Source organism: Carassius gibelio, chromosome B25 (genome assembly GCF_023724105.1).
Source record: "Carassius gibelio isolate Cgi1373 ecotype wild population from Czech Republic chromosome B25, carGib1.2-hapl.c, whole genome shotgun sequence".
NCBI classification, from domain to species: domain Eukaryota; kingdom Metazoa; phylum Chordata; class Actinopteri; order Cypriniformes; family Cyprinidae; genus Carassius; species Carassius gibelio.
Window position 1 is genome coordinate 11565468 of NC_068420.1, and position 16400 is coordinate 11581867.

A 16400-nucleotide genomic window follows, 5' to 3' on the forward strand; every position below is an offset into this window, starting at 1 on the left:
GACACATGTCTTCTTTAATTTAGCATCTCATAGTCCATCCAAGGATCATACAGCTTTGCCTAGTGACTGGCACAACACACAAACACCATTTAAAAAACGTCCAATCTTACAACAACAAAAAAAACACTCTCTGGAGAGACCAGAAACTGTTCCTCACAGACAAACACATCTGTTGTAAATTTTTATTTTTTGGATCCTTGACTTTATCTATAACTATGACTTACAACAACCATTGTAAGTGGATGTTTTTAACATGACTAGTCTAGCTTCAAAAGAATAGCCACGAGTGCATGAGCAAAGTTGTTTAAAATAGTTCATTGTCAGTCTGGTGTTTCTTTTCTTTTGCATTGCAGACACAAGAGGGTTTTTTTTTCCCCAAATGTGTGATGCCTACAGAAGACAAATAAATCCTCATGGACACATGTGCGTGCACAGGGGTGAGTTTGATGTCATGGAGCATGACATCTGCTCTATTCTTCACCGCATTGTTACTGGCCAGGAGTAACCCAAAATTAACCATGATGGAAGGAAACTATACAAATCAAGAAACTTGTGCTTTGTTTCGCCAGTTTCCTTTGTTGTAACATTTTAACATGAATTCAGAACAATAGAACAGCTTAACATCTGGCTTACTACTTGTTTACGTCACTGGTGATAAAGAACCTTTAAGGTTTTAATCAAGATTGACATTTTCAGAAGAAAAATGTGAGTGGTGCTTGTTTCTCATTTCAAAGTACACCTCTGTGGATAAAGGGTCCAAATAAAAGTTCATATTATTACCTAAAGTGCAACTTTTGAAAAGGTGCAGCCCCGGTGGCAACTTTTGAACCTTTTTTTCAGAGAGAAGATAGTAAAATAGTCTAAAATCTATGAATATAACATGACAAAACACAAAACAGAATACATATTGTAGTCAAAACACAAAAACTGTAAGGGTGCTAGGGGTGGGCGATATACCTGTAAACACAATTAACCGAATTAAATTGGTTTTGGACTATCCTCTCTATCGTAGTTACACACTCGCGTGACATTGTTGTGCTCATGACAACAGTGTTTGCACATATTTTTAAGCATTATATCCTTGTAAACAGTTATTTAGGCATTAACTGAAAGCAAAAAGCTGATAAAAAAAAAAAAAGGTGTAACAGTATACTGGATCCGGGCAGCTCTTAAAGTGACAGCAGTATACTATTCTTGCTGTCTGTCGTTCATGTTACTGAAGAAAAGAGAGAAAAACCTCTCACTGCTCTTGACTAAATCACTTTTCTAACTTTAATAAGAAGAAATATACAGATATAATTTACACGATGAAGAATTTACAAAGTTTTTAGACATATGATTACTACAATGTATGTACTGTAGTTTTTTTGTCCTATCACTTCATATTACCCAAACGAACCATACACCAAAAGTGTTAGTGCGAGAGCCCCCTAAAAATGAACACTTTAACACTATATAAGTGGTAAGTTCAAAGTAGATATTTAGAAGTTGTGGTATTGTCAGTGCCAATAGCTTCATGGGCAGCACGCCGAAATGTAGCTCCGTAACACTTCAGGTGACCCGAGCTTGAGTCCTTGCTAGTGAACATTTCCCAACCCCCCCAACACTTACTGTCCTACTGAAATAAAGGCATACAATTTCAACAAGAACAGCAACAAAAAAAAGTTGTATTTCTTAGTTTTGGATGTGAAAACCATATGAAGCCTGAGGAAACCAGGTAGGCCTTGAATGCCATCTTTCTGAACCACTCCGGAAAGACATGATGTCCTTTTCCATTCTCCTGACCTTCTCCCCAGTGTGGTCGGCCTCCGTAGGGCCCCTCAGGGTGGCAACGTTGCTTTTATAAGTGATGGAGGAATCCTCCTCGCTTCGCACTGCCAAGGATCTACTCAGCTATTCCTTCAAGAGAAGCCACTGGGCGAGAGTGTGTGTGTGTGTGTAAAGGTTTTCTTTCGAGAAAAGCGTATGGCCTTTAAGTGCAAGCAGAATTCTTTGTCCGTCTGCCAGGAGTCATTTATATCTCCCGGATTAGTGGGAGTGTGAGCAAAGCCACTAGGTCCGATGTTTTCCAAACACACTGCAATTGAAACAAGAGGGTCGTTCTGAAACTGCTCACTTGGGGCCGGGTACCCTCCGGAAAAGTGCTTGAATAGAGTGCGACACGCAGAGACTAGAACTAAATCATGCTCTCGGATCATGCACACGAACCGAGAGAGCGCTAAATAAGGCCAGGCTGCGCACGTCCGCGGCCCACACGTGAGAGGCCCTTTTGATGTTTCTCAGATGTCTCTCGCTGGTGTTTGGCGCACTCGCTTGGCCCGCGCGACTTCACAAGACTCTCGTGCCGTTGGGGTCGGTCACATGTTCACCGGAAGCCCGTCACATGGCTTGACCTCCTGGCGGTGGACGGTTCCTCATGCCGCGCAGGAAATGCACCGATGTCAAGTGCAAGAGCATGAATTATTAACCGGTGATATAAGGAGCCGAAATGTCTGTGCCGATGTTATGATGCTCGCCGAGTAAAGTGAACGCTTTGTGCAGTCAACCCTACTGAACCGGGTCAGAAGCCATCAGCGCAACAAGGCTCCACACTCCACACGGGCATGTGGGATCTCTCTCTAAACCAATCATGAATTCCTTGCTCTTGGCAGTCGCTCAAGTCTTCGCCTTATACCCTCGATCTCTCTCTCTATCTGTGCATTTCCCCTGTCCGTTCTCTCTCTCTTTTCATCAGAGCTGGCAGTGGAACTGTAGGCTGCATTCTGCACTAATTAACAGCCTTCAGAAGGAGACCACCAAACTGGTGAACTGGCACACTCTAAGCACACTTTGTGTTTTTTTCCCCTCGCCAGTCAAACGCACACACTCCATGTCAGCCCGTATCAGGCAGCGACGGGGCCTCTGGGGGGAGCTCAACACACTCCTGACCTGAACGCAGTCACCTTCTCTGGTGTTTCTTTAAAGAGTCTGAGAATTCGTTCTTTTCTCATCTTATGCCATCTTAATCCATATAACATGTACATAACTTTGATAAGTGTACATGAACTCCCAAGGTGGTGCTCCAAAAAAACACAACACGAACATGATTGATTAAGTTCATACAACCCCAATTGAAAAATCAATGAAACGGTAGGTGTGTGTGAGAAAAATACCAGTCAATGCTGAGAGAATTTTCATTTTGGGTGGAGTAGCCCTTAAATATCTAAACCTGTCTGCAATCCAAGTCTTGTGGTGTGAAACATGTTTTGACTGAAACTGACATCGGCAACAACAGATAGTTGTGGGGTGTGAAAATAACAGCAATCCCATGGCTATTTCTGATGAAATTCATATAACTTACCACAAAATCAATGTCTTAATTTACACAGGTATCAGTGTTTTGGGGCAAACAGACACCATTGATTTTCACTGTATAGGAAAAAATGCTTAACGGCCTGCAAACAAGGCACAGCGGCACTACAGACATGCATCGTGGTACTCAACGTGCTTCGACTGACACAAAAGAAATTAAATAAAAGCTGCTATTTTTGTTTTCTTTGCACACAAAAATGTTTGCATAGCTTCATAAAATTAAGGTTGTACCACTGATCTCACATGAACTGTTCTTTCTGGGCCTTGAGTGTGGTAGTTGCATTGCTGTCTATGCAGGCTCTTGGATTTCATCAATAATTCGTGTTCTGACGATGAACGAAGGTCTTATGAGTTTAATATGACTTGAGGGTAAGTAATAAATGACAGAACTTGGGGGTGAACTATCCATTTAAACATTCTTCAAAACAACTTATTTTATGCTCTACAGAAGAAAAAGCCATATAGGTTTGGAACAACGTAAGTTAATACAATAAGACTGTTCGTGTGAACGGTTCTTTTAAAGCCCCAAAATATTTTTTTTTATGCAAACCTTTGTGAATTCATTAGACTAGATGTCTAAAATGTCTATATAGCATTTTAAAATAATATAAAAATATTTTAGCAGTGTTGCAATGATATGGATTGTGTCACATTTTGCATAAGCGCCCTACAGGAAGGAAACCACTAATTGAGTCCATTAATTATACATAACTCCCTTAGTCAACAATTAATTGACTAAGCAACCAACCGACTGATCAGGTTTAAAAAATGTGAAGTTTAACACAGGCAGTTGATGGTTTAGCAATAATCTAACTGGTGGTCCGGCACAGCTATGCCGTTAACTACAAAAACTGCTGGTCAAACAGGCAGATTTTTCTAGTGAAGCTGGTTGAGACTGTTAAGAAACCTGGTGGGAATAGCATCAAACCAGCATCTCATCTTAAGACCAAGCACCCTTATGTCTAAAAATGTCTGGAAAATTACTTATTTTAAGACAGATAATTGATAACTAGAGATTGGAGCTTATCGTACCACATATATGCAAGAGCATTTGTGGAATTTGAGGCTACCAAGAGGATCAAGACTACAGACAACGAGTTCATTTGAGCCTCAACAAGGAAGTATGGCAGCAGTAAGAGAAACGCTCAGCATAACAGCACACAGCTGAACGCAGGCAGGGTGAATGACTCCGTTTCTGTGTGTGCTGGGCAGCAGGCCTTATTAGAGGCACATAGACACGTGGAGCCAGGGCGACAGAGGCCTCGCAGATGCAGTGAAGGCACCCCGGTCCTGCTCTCAAAATCCGAAGCCCAGACAAAACCGCATTGTGTGAGGATTTATGGGAAGGCTTATGGCCTCCATGAAAACAAGGCGCCCTCTGAAAGACACACACTGAGTCGGTGTGATGACAGTCCCTCAATGGTTTGGGGAGAACAGTAAGCAGTGTGGGTCTGTGTGAGAGAGAGATGGATGAGGACTGTGAATCAAACTGGAGGAAGATGACACTTGAAGGGTTCTGCTGGTGGCAGGAGGGGGGCTTGCAACCAAACAGCTGCGTGACGGGAAAGCGCAAGAGGAAGCAATCTGTGAACAGACTGTTTGATATCTGAATGGGAGCGGGGAAACTACAGGGAGCCAGCTACAAGCTAAAGACTCAGTTAAGAGTCATAGGAAATGGTTTAAAACAACAGAAACATGGCGAGGTTTAAGAGTCGGCCCTTTATTCTCATCCAAACAACCACTCAATTTAAAATATCCAGCGCACAGAGATCACGAGACAATTCACAGACAGGTCAATGAGGTGATGTTGTTTTTTTATATATCTAAAATATACATTATATCATATATCACAGAAGAAAAATAGCCTCCTTAAAAGAAAGTAGTTTGGCTTTATTCAATAAGAGAAAATGCCTATTCATATTTTTAAAACTTTCACAAAATAAAGTCATGGTGTGCAACCAAAATTTTGATATTGAAAAGAAAATATACATACATATATATAAATATATATATAAAACAAAATTATATCATAGAGACAACCTTCTCAGACCCTCAAATGTGTCTTAATTCTCTAAAGGTCATGGGGCACAACTCCTTAGAAAAGGTTATGAATAAATAATTAATTTTAAAAAATTACCTCGACTTTTTAGATTTTGTAAAATAATGTTTAAGATGTGTTTACTCACATGTATTCATGAGATGTATAGTGTATGTATGTAATGTATAATAAATTATAGAAATATAATATATCATTCTTTTACTTTTTGGTTACACCACATGACATCAATTTTAAAGTCATTAATGTCAAACTATTTTTTTTTAATTGTATGTTTTTCAAAACCATTTTTTTAAAACTAACTTGTTTTACACTCATAAAGAAAGTCATGTGGTGCGACCAACATTCATTTTTTTCTGAATGTTGGTTGCACCACATGACTCAAATGTGTTTAGTGTGTTAAATTATCAAAAATGTCATGTGAGGTGACTCCACAAAAATGCTGTAAAATGTACAAATTAATAAGTCATGGTATTTGTTACAAATACTTTCACGTTGAAAATAAAGTATATACAGTATTAAGGAAAATAATGCTTAAGATGTCTGTGCACACACACAGAAAAATATGTATTACTTTTTACTTGATGGCTACACCAGATTACATTTTTGGAGACATTCGTCTTTTCTTGGAAACTGAATAAAAGTTTTTCTACAATATATATATCCGTACTTTCCTTTTATCATGGACACAACACATCACTGTCCCAGATATTTATATATACATAAAATTTTATATAATAGACCCCAATAAGTGCTTTACCAGTAATTCATTTCAGGCCGCCCTCCCAAGCACTACTCTTAACAGATCCATTACTGCCACGACAAAGAAGGCACACGCCCCTGCCCCAAACCCTTCGATTCGCGTGCAACTGTGCATGCGTATCGCTCAACGGCCAGAACAGTGGGTGTCACGGTCAAGGCTGGATCCCTGAACGGTCTCAATGGTGTTCTTGTGTTCGGCACCGTGGAGGTGACTACCTATCAGGGCCCTGCGTTTCGCGCACAGCGCCCGCTTTTTCCATTCTGTCAGCACCGAGCAGCACACTGGTTCCTTCCAAACTCAGCGCCACTTCATTAAATGACTTCAGACTCTTGGCAGAGGCAGTGGGAAAAGTCTATATTAACTGTGTGAGATCCACGGGGTGGCCAACAAAGGCTGTGGTTGTTCCCCCTGTAAGGGTTCACTGTGCCGGGGAGGGGGATCGGGACCTTTAGGAGTACCTGCAGTACACCTTGACTTGCTTTAACAAGCCGAGGAATATCCAGAATTGCGTGATGACATCACATCTAATGATGCATCTGATTGGTCCGTTGGGTGACACTCTCAAACAGGACTACACCTATCCGATGAATCGCAGCATTTGTGCTTACTCGTATCGTGAGGTCATTACTTTACATAGCTGATGTAAAGCTGACCGACGACGTCCCTGTAACAGGCCTGGCCTTCAGAAACTAGGCTACAGCGATGGTGACAAACAAGCTGGCAGCTCCATCCAAACAGAAAACCACAGATGGAGATTTTCAAAACCAGCAGCTCAATTCTGACTGAACAGTCGCTTGCGGTCCCCTTCACAGAAGGATCTATTGAGTGCTTGTGACAGAAGTATTTACACAACTTATTGAGTGTTAAAGGCTTCATTCTCAGCGTTATGGAACTAGAGCAACAGACTTTAAAAGCAGTAGTTCTTACAACTAGCTATGAAACAAAGCTCTATTATTTAGCTGAACCCACTTTTTTGCTACCTAGGCCAGTCCTGCGTCCATTTCTCATGAAGCGTGGTCGTAAAAACAGGCAAAAACTAGGCGATCGCAGCACAATAGCCACCTTTTAGAGCGCGGTGAGCATCAAACATGGTTTGAATACTGTGGCGGAGAAGCAGTGATGTCAGGATTTACCGTTTGTTTTTGGGAGACCTGGAATTAAAGTGAAATTAGTAGTGGTGAGAGAGAAGGGACAGTACAGAAACAGAGGGATTGTGGGAGAGGGTCAGACATCCATCACTGCTGTTGTCAGACGGTGTGCCCTCAGGTTCCCACACAGTGACGTACACTGAGCTCCCTGCCTGCTTTTTGTAAGAACACACACATGTAAACATTTATCTCAATGGACATAACATAGACTTAAACAGTACTTATATAAAGCCATGTATAGTTTCTACATATTAATGCTAACACAAACCAGAGGCATCATGAAGTTGCATATGTAGTACGTTTGACTCTGAAATAGCAATACACACACAGACTCACTGGCTATTTTATTAGGTACACCTTGCTAGTTCCAGGCTGGACCCCCTTTTGCCTTCAGAACTGCCTTAATTCTTCATGGCATAGATTCAACAAGATGATTTTGGTCCATATTGACATGATAGCATCACACAGTTGCTGCACATCCATGATCCGAATCTCCCGTTCCACCACATCCCAAAGCTGCGCTATTGGATTGAGATCTGGTGACTGTGGAGGCTATTTAAGAAACCAGTCTCAGATGATTTTAGCATTGCGACATGATGCATTATCCTGCTAGAAGTAGCCATCAGAAGACGGGTACACTGTAGTCATAAAGGGATGGACATGTAAACCCTAAAGATGGTTGTGTGTGAAAATCCCAGTACATCAGCAGTTTTTGAAATACCCGTCTGGCACAAACAACCATTCCACAGTCAAAGTCACTTAAATCCCCTTTCTTCCTCATTCTGATGCTCGGTTTGAACTTCAGCAAGTCGTCTTCACCACATCTAGATCCCTAAATGCATTCAGTTGCTGCCATGTGATTGGTTGATTGAACATTTTAAAATTATCGTACTTAATTCAATTCTTAAAAGTACTACTGAAATAAAAATAAAGCTAAATTGTACAATTTAAGGAAATAATAATAAATAAAAAAAAGTACTTACAATTACTATAACCTACACTAAAAATGTCTGATTTCTGAACCAAGTGGATTACAAATGCAACCTCTGGGAAAAAAAATATTATCTCATATTATATATATATATATATATATATATATATATATATATATATATATATATATATATATATATATATATATATATAAAATAGATAGGCCTATGGACAAATTAATGCACATTGATAGATAAATAGATAGATTCACAATTATGAATTTAAAACTCAAGGATTGACTCTAGAAGCGAATACATGAATGCTTTGATTCACAAGCATAAACACATACTTTCTTTATGTGCCACAGATCTCTGAAACCACACACACGCTCACACACGCTCCTAGAGGTAAACAAGCATTGATAAGAGATGATGATGAATGTTGAAAAACCGAAAAAGACCAGTTCATTTTTAAACTGGACAAGAAAACTTGCTTGTTAAGCAAACCAGCATCTAAATTACACCAGGGGAGTGAGAAAGACAGGGTGATTTCCCACAGAAATCAATCACAATATTAACGTCCTGTCGACAGGCACTCCTGTGTGTGACCACTGCGACTCTGATTCATTTATTTGTTCTAATTAAGAGAGGCTACAGTCGGCCCGGCCTGATTAAGCTGTTGATCTTACCGGGCGGCAGCGGAGGGTGAGCTCATTAAGAGCAGTCTGCTTCGACAGGAAGGTGAGGAGGACTACAGCAGAGTTTTTACATATACAGTCCTCTCAGTCTGACGCACACTCTCTAGCCACATTCACATCCATAGCTTCTCATTTCAGACAAACCTCTCTCTATCTCACACATGCATCTAGCGCTGTCTCTCAATGAGCTGCATTAATCCCACACTACTCCCAGCATGCGGCTCTCATTTCAAACCCTGGGCCACGCTTGGTTTTCCCCAGTGTGCGTGCGTACAGTATGTCACTGAACTTTGGATCCTGTGTGTCAATAATTACTCTTTATTCATTATTTTTCAGTCGTGGACCACAGACGGCTCGGGTTACTCTGTAGGTAATATCCTGGCTGCTTCTTGTTAACGTGGCAGAGTCGAGAAAAAAAAAAAACTAGAATCCACTAGCGGTGAATATGACAGTGCTTCATACATTCTGCCAAAGGAAGCAGAGGATATCAAGTCCTAAAATCCAGAATACTAGGGAAAATCCCTCTGTGAGGAGCAATATCCATCAGTTAAGTAGGTGTTTGCTGCCACCTACTGGAATACACGTGGTACTAAAGTTGATAGATAGATAGATGAACTAGTGCTGATGAACTACAGCAATGTTTCATTTATAATGTTTATATGGTGATATGTTGTAGATGTATGCATGCATATTTTAATCTCCCTCATCTGAACTTGAATGAACAGCCTGCAAATAAGAGTTTGGGTATATTTCGGTCTTGTTTCAGGGATTCCAGTCACGGGAAGGAAAGACTAAGGACATTATTTGACATATTATTCAATAAATAGATTTTACAAGGTTATTGTAGTTAACTAGGGTAAAAAGAATACGTTAGGCCCTGATGAGTACTTAATTTGAGCTCTATTTTCTGTCTTTCTGCAGTTAAATGGTCAAAAACGAACATAGTTGTGCTTAAAGAATTACAGTTTAATCAGATTTTATTCAAATAAATCTACTTTTGTCGACTAAAATGTTATATTTAGTTGACTAAAACTATTCAAATGACTAAATTATGACTAAAACTATATGGCATTATAGTCAACGGATTAATTCAATTAATTCATTAATTCAATTCTTTCATTCAATATATGCAAGTCTAATTCCATATATTAAGACTATCAGTCAATATATTCAATCTTTCATTCCATATATTCAATCTTTCATTCCATATATTCAAGTTTCATTCAATATATAAAATTTTCATTCCATATATTCCAGTTTCAATCCATTCCATATACTCACACTCCATAACTTAATATTATAAATATCATCATTTCCTTATATATATATATATATATATATATATATATATATATATATATATATATTTCTCACTGTCCTTGTTATTATTTCTTATAGTTTAGATTTTTATTATTTCTCAAATTTTAGATATTTAAGATATAGTTGTCAGTGTTGCAACAAATTAAATAAAATTTAAATATGCCAAATATTGTGTTTATTCCTTAAATCTAAAAGAAAAACTATTACAATTGCTTTCTGTAAGTGAAATACAGTTGAAATAAAATAATTTAAAACAATGACATTTTCAATATGTGATAGGGAGAGAAAGAAAAAAAGTAACAGTAATGTTTGTGTACAGTTGTGATGTATGCTAATAATGATATAGTTGCACCACATTTAGATATAATATAGCCACATTTCTTGTAACACTAACAGGTTGTAACAATATTTTCAGTCATTTGGATTACAAAGTGAATAATTATAGGAGCTGAGGCATTAATAACATTTACAAGACAAAGAAGAAATTACAGGGGGAAAAGCAGGGTAGATTTTTAATGTGAGATAACATTCTTTTTTACTTTTTTCTTGCTTTTAAATAGCTAGTTCAATAATATTATTCATATTGATAACATTGTCAACCTCAGTAGTGAAACACAAGAAAAGAGTAATAATAATGATAATAAAAACCTAATACGTATAGAATTTTTTTTAAAGAAAGTAAAAAAATGACAAAAGTAAATAACAAAACTACTAAAACTTAAGCTAAAATGTAAATGTAAAGCTAAAAATATAAAAGTAAATTATAATAATGTAGTAATAATAAATAAACAATCCTAAATTATACTAATAACACTGTTGATGTATACATTATTTATATTATTCATGTACATATATAAATATAAACATTAATATATATATAATAAAAATACATTAAAACACTGATAACCATACTGAAAGTTTTTCAACTAAGGAAAAATGATTTTTAAAATTAAGAAAATATAATAAAATATTCTTAAAATTTACTTAATTAAAATTGAGCACAACTACTCCACATTACTTACACATTAATATTTATTGAATTAGAATAGAGACCAACATGGCATTTACAAAATAGCTCGATGTTTTTTAAACATAACTAAGTTAAATAATTCAATGTATATTAACTTAAAGTGCCTTAAACAGAAAACGTTACCGAACTTTCTCAAGTGTTACTCAAATTTGTTCTTTCATCCACTAGATGGCAGTATTTTCAAAGAAACGTATCAGGTTTTCTAATTCCTTTGTTTAAAGTTAGCCAGTCACGTTCTTTGTTGAGATATAACAACACTCTATTGTTGGCTAATCATTTTTAGCACCGGTTTAGGTATTTTTTACAGCATAAAGTGAAAGAGAGGAGTCAAACCACATTCTCAGGGACTAAACTAACTTAGTCAAAAAATTCCCATGTATGATTTGAGCTACGTTATTCCCTTTTAAAATACAAACCACTTACCATAATGAATAATTACGCATGTCAGAGCTTTTATTGCTAAGCCACTGCCCAATGGAAATTACCACTGTTTTTCTGACTAATATGTTCGTAACTAACCTCGTCGCACCGAATCATGCTGGTGTCACGTTTGGCCTGCTTATTTGTATCATGTGAGGCACTATTAAACAACTAACTGGAATTACATAATATTATTATTAAATAATATTTTCTCCTAAAACCAGAAGCCGGTCTCTATAATAGTACAGATGTTATTTCAAAACAATTATTACGATTATTCAAACTATCATGCATATATTAAAGCCTGTCTATGCTAATAACTTTTTTGTTGTTGTTGTTGTGGTCTATGTTTCCATTAGCATAGTTTCCAGGAAACAATGACTCTGAGTTGCCCAGATGAGCCCTTCACTGCGATTCTATCAGTGCCCATAAACAGCTGCTCAGAAGACAACTACCGTCATTTCCGCTTCAGAAGAACAACATACAAAAAAACAAGTTGTTATGAGTTGTTAGGATGCACGTGTTGAGCTATTCACATTGTCGCTACCACTATGAATTAACTGTATTCTCTGTTGGTGGTTCAAAACTTTGAAATAGGTGATACATTTAGTGTGAGAATTCAAAATTACTTGATGGGATGTTTTCTATGTCTCTAAAAAAGCAACTAAACAACTTCTAGGCTCACATCTAGTCAGATAAAAAAAAAAAATCATAATAATATTTTCAATATATATTTTTCATTATTTTAAATAAACAATATATAGCTTTTATTTTATTTTAAATAAGTATATTAATTTATATATATATAAACTTAATATTACTTAAAATCATATAGAATGAAAAATATATCAATAAGAACTAAAAAATATTCAATAAAATATAAAAATGTATTTCTTTAATATACTTTGATACAATTGTTGTTTTAAAATCTGATTTCCCAAACTAATTTCCTTCAGCTGTTCTTCCAAACCGAAACACTGATCTTGTAAGAAGTAACAGAAAGTCAACATTGTCATTTCTCAGAAGCCAAGTCTCTTAAAACCACAGCAAGCGACAGCATGCGTAGGAGATAAATCAACCATAACAGCAACACAGAAACATCAGCCATTTTGATTCTCAACCAAGAAGGGTGCTTTAACACTATATCTTGATGATCCTTTGCAATAATGAAAAATTAAGCAAATCATTTTGTCGTGTCAAATACACTGCTGGGATGCAGTGAGGGGACCACTGAATGTTGAACCTGCTCTCTGAAGGACTAAGATCTCCCTGCATCAGGAGTCAGAGACACTGTGTTCCTGATCGAGCCGCCCGACAGGAAGCTACATCCTCTTCCTCAGGAGAGAGGTCTGTGGATGAAGGCTGTGCGTGCAGCACCGAGGCTCTATAATGAAGGCTGTGCCCACATCCTGTGTTGATGTTCATGCTCAATGTCTTAAAGGAGCACCTGCCTGCCCTGCCCCTCGCCTTCTGCAATTACCCGACAACTGAAACTGCTGAGACATTTTCTGTTTTGTTTTTGGGTTTGTGTTTGCATTCGGAAAAGCATGTGTTGAGCAGATTTCTCAGAGGAAGCACTGCATACATGACTAAAGCAAACAAACATTGTAGAAACAGTTATTGTGTGCACTAAGAAGCGTCCTTTGTGTTGTTATTACACAATCAAATCATTCACAATCACAATCATTGTTTGATCACTTAGGTTAGATTACTTCAGTAAAAGATCCCAAAGTTTGTTCTTGGATGGATTTTAATAACAGCCAAGGTATTCACTCTGGCCTGCTTGGGATGCCATTCAGTTTTGAAAATCCGATTAAAAAAATTCTTCAAAAAATATAAACATTTTGGAATTAGAATTTTATTTTTATTTTATTTTATTTATTTATTTTTTTTGGGGGGGGGGGTTATTAACTAACACATACTTTAGTTAATGGCATAATTTAATAACAAAAATGTCAAATGGTGGAACGATAATGTAAAGTACAAAATATTTTGAAACCTTAAATACACATAAACAACTTTATCAATGTCAAAAAAATATTTTAACTGTTGTTATTAAATATGAATGATTGAATATCTAAAGTAAAATCTTGACTGTAACAAAATCTACCTTTTCAAAAAAAGGTAAAGACAAATTTTATATTTTAAAAGTAACATATGACGAAAAATTCTTATTGGGTTCATTTTGCTTACAGGTCGTTATGTTATACTGACTTCGATTTACAAAGTTTTCCTAATAAAATTCTATTTTTTTAAATGATTGACTGCATTTTAAATAAAATAAATAAATAAATAAATAAACAGTGTATCTGACAAAATGTGTCTTCATAAAAAGGTAAACGTCTGTTGTATTTTTTATTTTTTTTTTAAGAAACAAAACAAGATATTGGTAACATATTGGTCAGGTCTATGCCACACTGACTGGTTTACAATGTTATCAAAATTTAAATATCACTACTTTTATAACTAATGTAATAAAACATCTTTACATTAATAAAATATGTTATATTTGGTAAAACAGTGACAACAAGATGGGCTCTTCTATATTGGTAATTATTTACTGACTTTGATGTGCAAAATTATCCTTACACAAACATTAAAAAAGAAAAAAAAATTAATAATATAACACTTTATAAAGTATTTTAGCCTTTAAACTTTTAACTTTTTTTTATAATCTGTGGACAGTTACCCTACCAAGACTTTTTGACTTACAAAAATCTAAACTGCTTTTACTTCACACATTAAAAGTTATTAATAAAACGATTAATAAAACAGTGTGTTCAAACCATTCTTGTATTAATTGCATTTTGAGTAACTTCCGGGAAAAAACGAGCATCACGTCATGGACCCATATTTAAAATTACTATGAGTGTAGCCTGTATATTGACAATATCTTTCACATTTTGAGCCATCCTCAGTCATAAGTTTGCATACATACACCTTTAACAGTCATGAAAATGTGTTCTAACCATCTTGACCCCTGAACATCACGATATTAAAATAATAATGAAAACAAAGCGCAAAGACGCCCACCGATGTTCCTCAGGGCTCAGTTGCGCAAGAGTTATCACTTGATAAGGATCTCTTTTACAAAAGAAACGAGAAACAAAAATCACCAACTTAGTAAGAGTATCCTTTTAGTCACTCCTTCAGTTACTGTCACAACAAATAGAGATTTTGTAAAATAATAATTTTAATAAATCAGCGTTCACTATTTTTCAGGGTTTTTTTACAGTCTATGTTTTTCACCGACAAACGTCCCGGATGTCTGCCAACATCGTAGTTGCGCTCGTTCTTTCAGAGATGAGCAAAGTGCTTGTATCATCGACTTGACAACCATTTAAGATCACAAAACCTGTAGGTATTTAAAACATGCCCCTTACCGAATTAAGAGATCTTCTGGCGGTTCTCTGCACGCGACATCCTCTCTCGTAGTAAAGTTTTCATACAGCGTGCGACTGTGTTGTTTACAAAGTATTGAGCGGGATCCCGATTGGTCCGAGGCGAAGGCGACGCCCAGAAGATTAAAGCCCATCTGACGCGACGCGACAAACTTGTAATGAATGCCGCTTAAATTTCACCGCGTCGCAGAGTTGTTCTTTATAGTGGAACCGTTGTAGTTTGTCGAGTCGATTGCACTTTATATTCAGGCTTTTCGTCAGAGAGTTGCGCTTTTACATCGATTGTAATGATCAGATTTTGCACAAGGTGGTGCTATTGTCTACCTTCTACCCAAAGTTTCAGGAATAGCGGATTACTGTTATACTTTATTCGACACTGCAGGAAAGAATCAACAAACACAGCAAGAATACAATGCAAAAACATTAAAGTATAAATCATCCTTTTATATAGCCTAATGACTTTATTTATGATCAGCAGGTATCCATATACTTATTATTACATAATGCATCATATTATAAAACAAAATTAATAATAATTGTAAAATATTTATATTACTTTTGTTGTAGGCTGCTGCCTTTTATTTATGATATTTTTAAATGGGGCTGCTTAAAAAAATAATGTCAAAAAATAAAAAGTCAAAAGAATGCTATAAAATATTTATTATAATTTTTTTTAATGTGAATCATAGATCTCAAGATTATCAGTGTTGTAAAACATACTGATATTAACAAAATGGTACATTAAATAATCACATGACAATAAAATTACTTAATACATATAGGTTTTCCAAATACAAATAATATATATATTTAAATTGTGTCAGTTTTTTAAGGATTTTAATATTTAAATATATTATTACTAATATATAATTATCATGTCTTGATATAAAGTTAAAAGTAATGGCACAGTGTAAAAAAAAATTGCAGTGTAAAATTGTCTTTTTTAAAAAAAAGATTTTTGTATGTTTGTCTCCTTCCCATCATGCATTGTGGCTATTAAAGCATTTGGCAAAAAGAAATGTTACACAAAGACGTTCATCAAATTCTAACCCAGAGGTGTTTCTAGAGGGAAATTCTGAACAGTCTGTATTGAAAATATGATGGAAAATATCTCTCTCTCTTTCCTCATAAGAACTGTATTTCAAATAAGACCAAATAATCTAATTTTGCAATATTGCATGACAGTGTTCGAGTCTAATCTCCTGAAATTAAATGTTAAATTGTCTGGTAGCTCATTGAAATTTAAAAATACTTCTGATGCACGCAATTCAGGATTTCACA

General features: G+C 36.2%; 1 protein-coding gene across 1 annotated transcript in view; it reads right to left on the minus strand.

Moving 5' to 3' along the window:
- ccnd2a (cyclin D2, a) overlaps nucleotides 1-15246 on the minus strand; it is a 148030-nt gene extending 132784 nt beyond the window's left edge. The window contains exon 1 of the mRNA XM_052597641.1: nucleotides 15102-15246. The gene's annotated coding sequence lies outside the window, so the exon portion shown is untranslated. The remainder of the gene's footprint in view (nucleotides 1-15101) is intronic.
- Between the last annotated feature and the right edge of the window lie 1154 nt (nucleotides 15247-16400).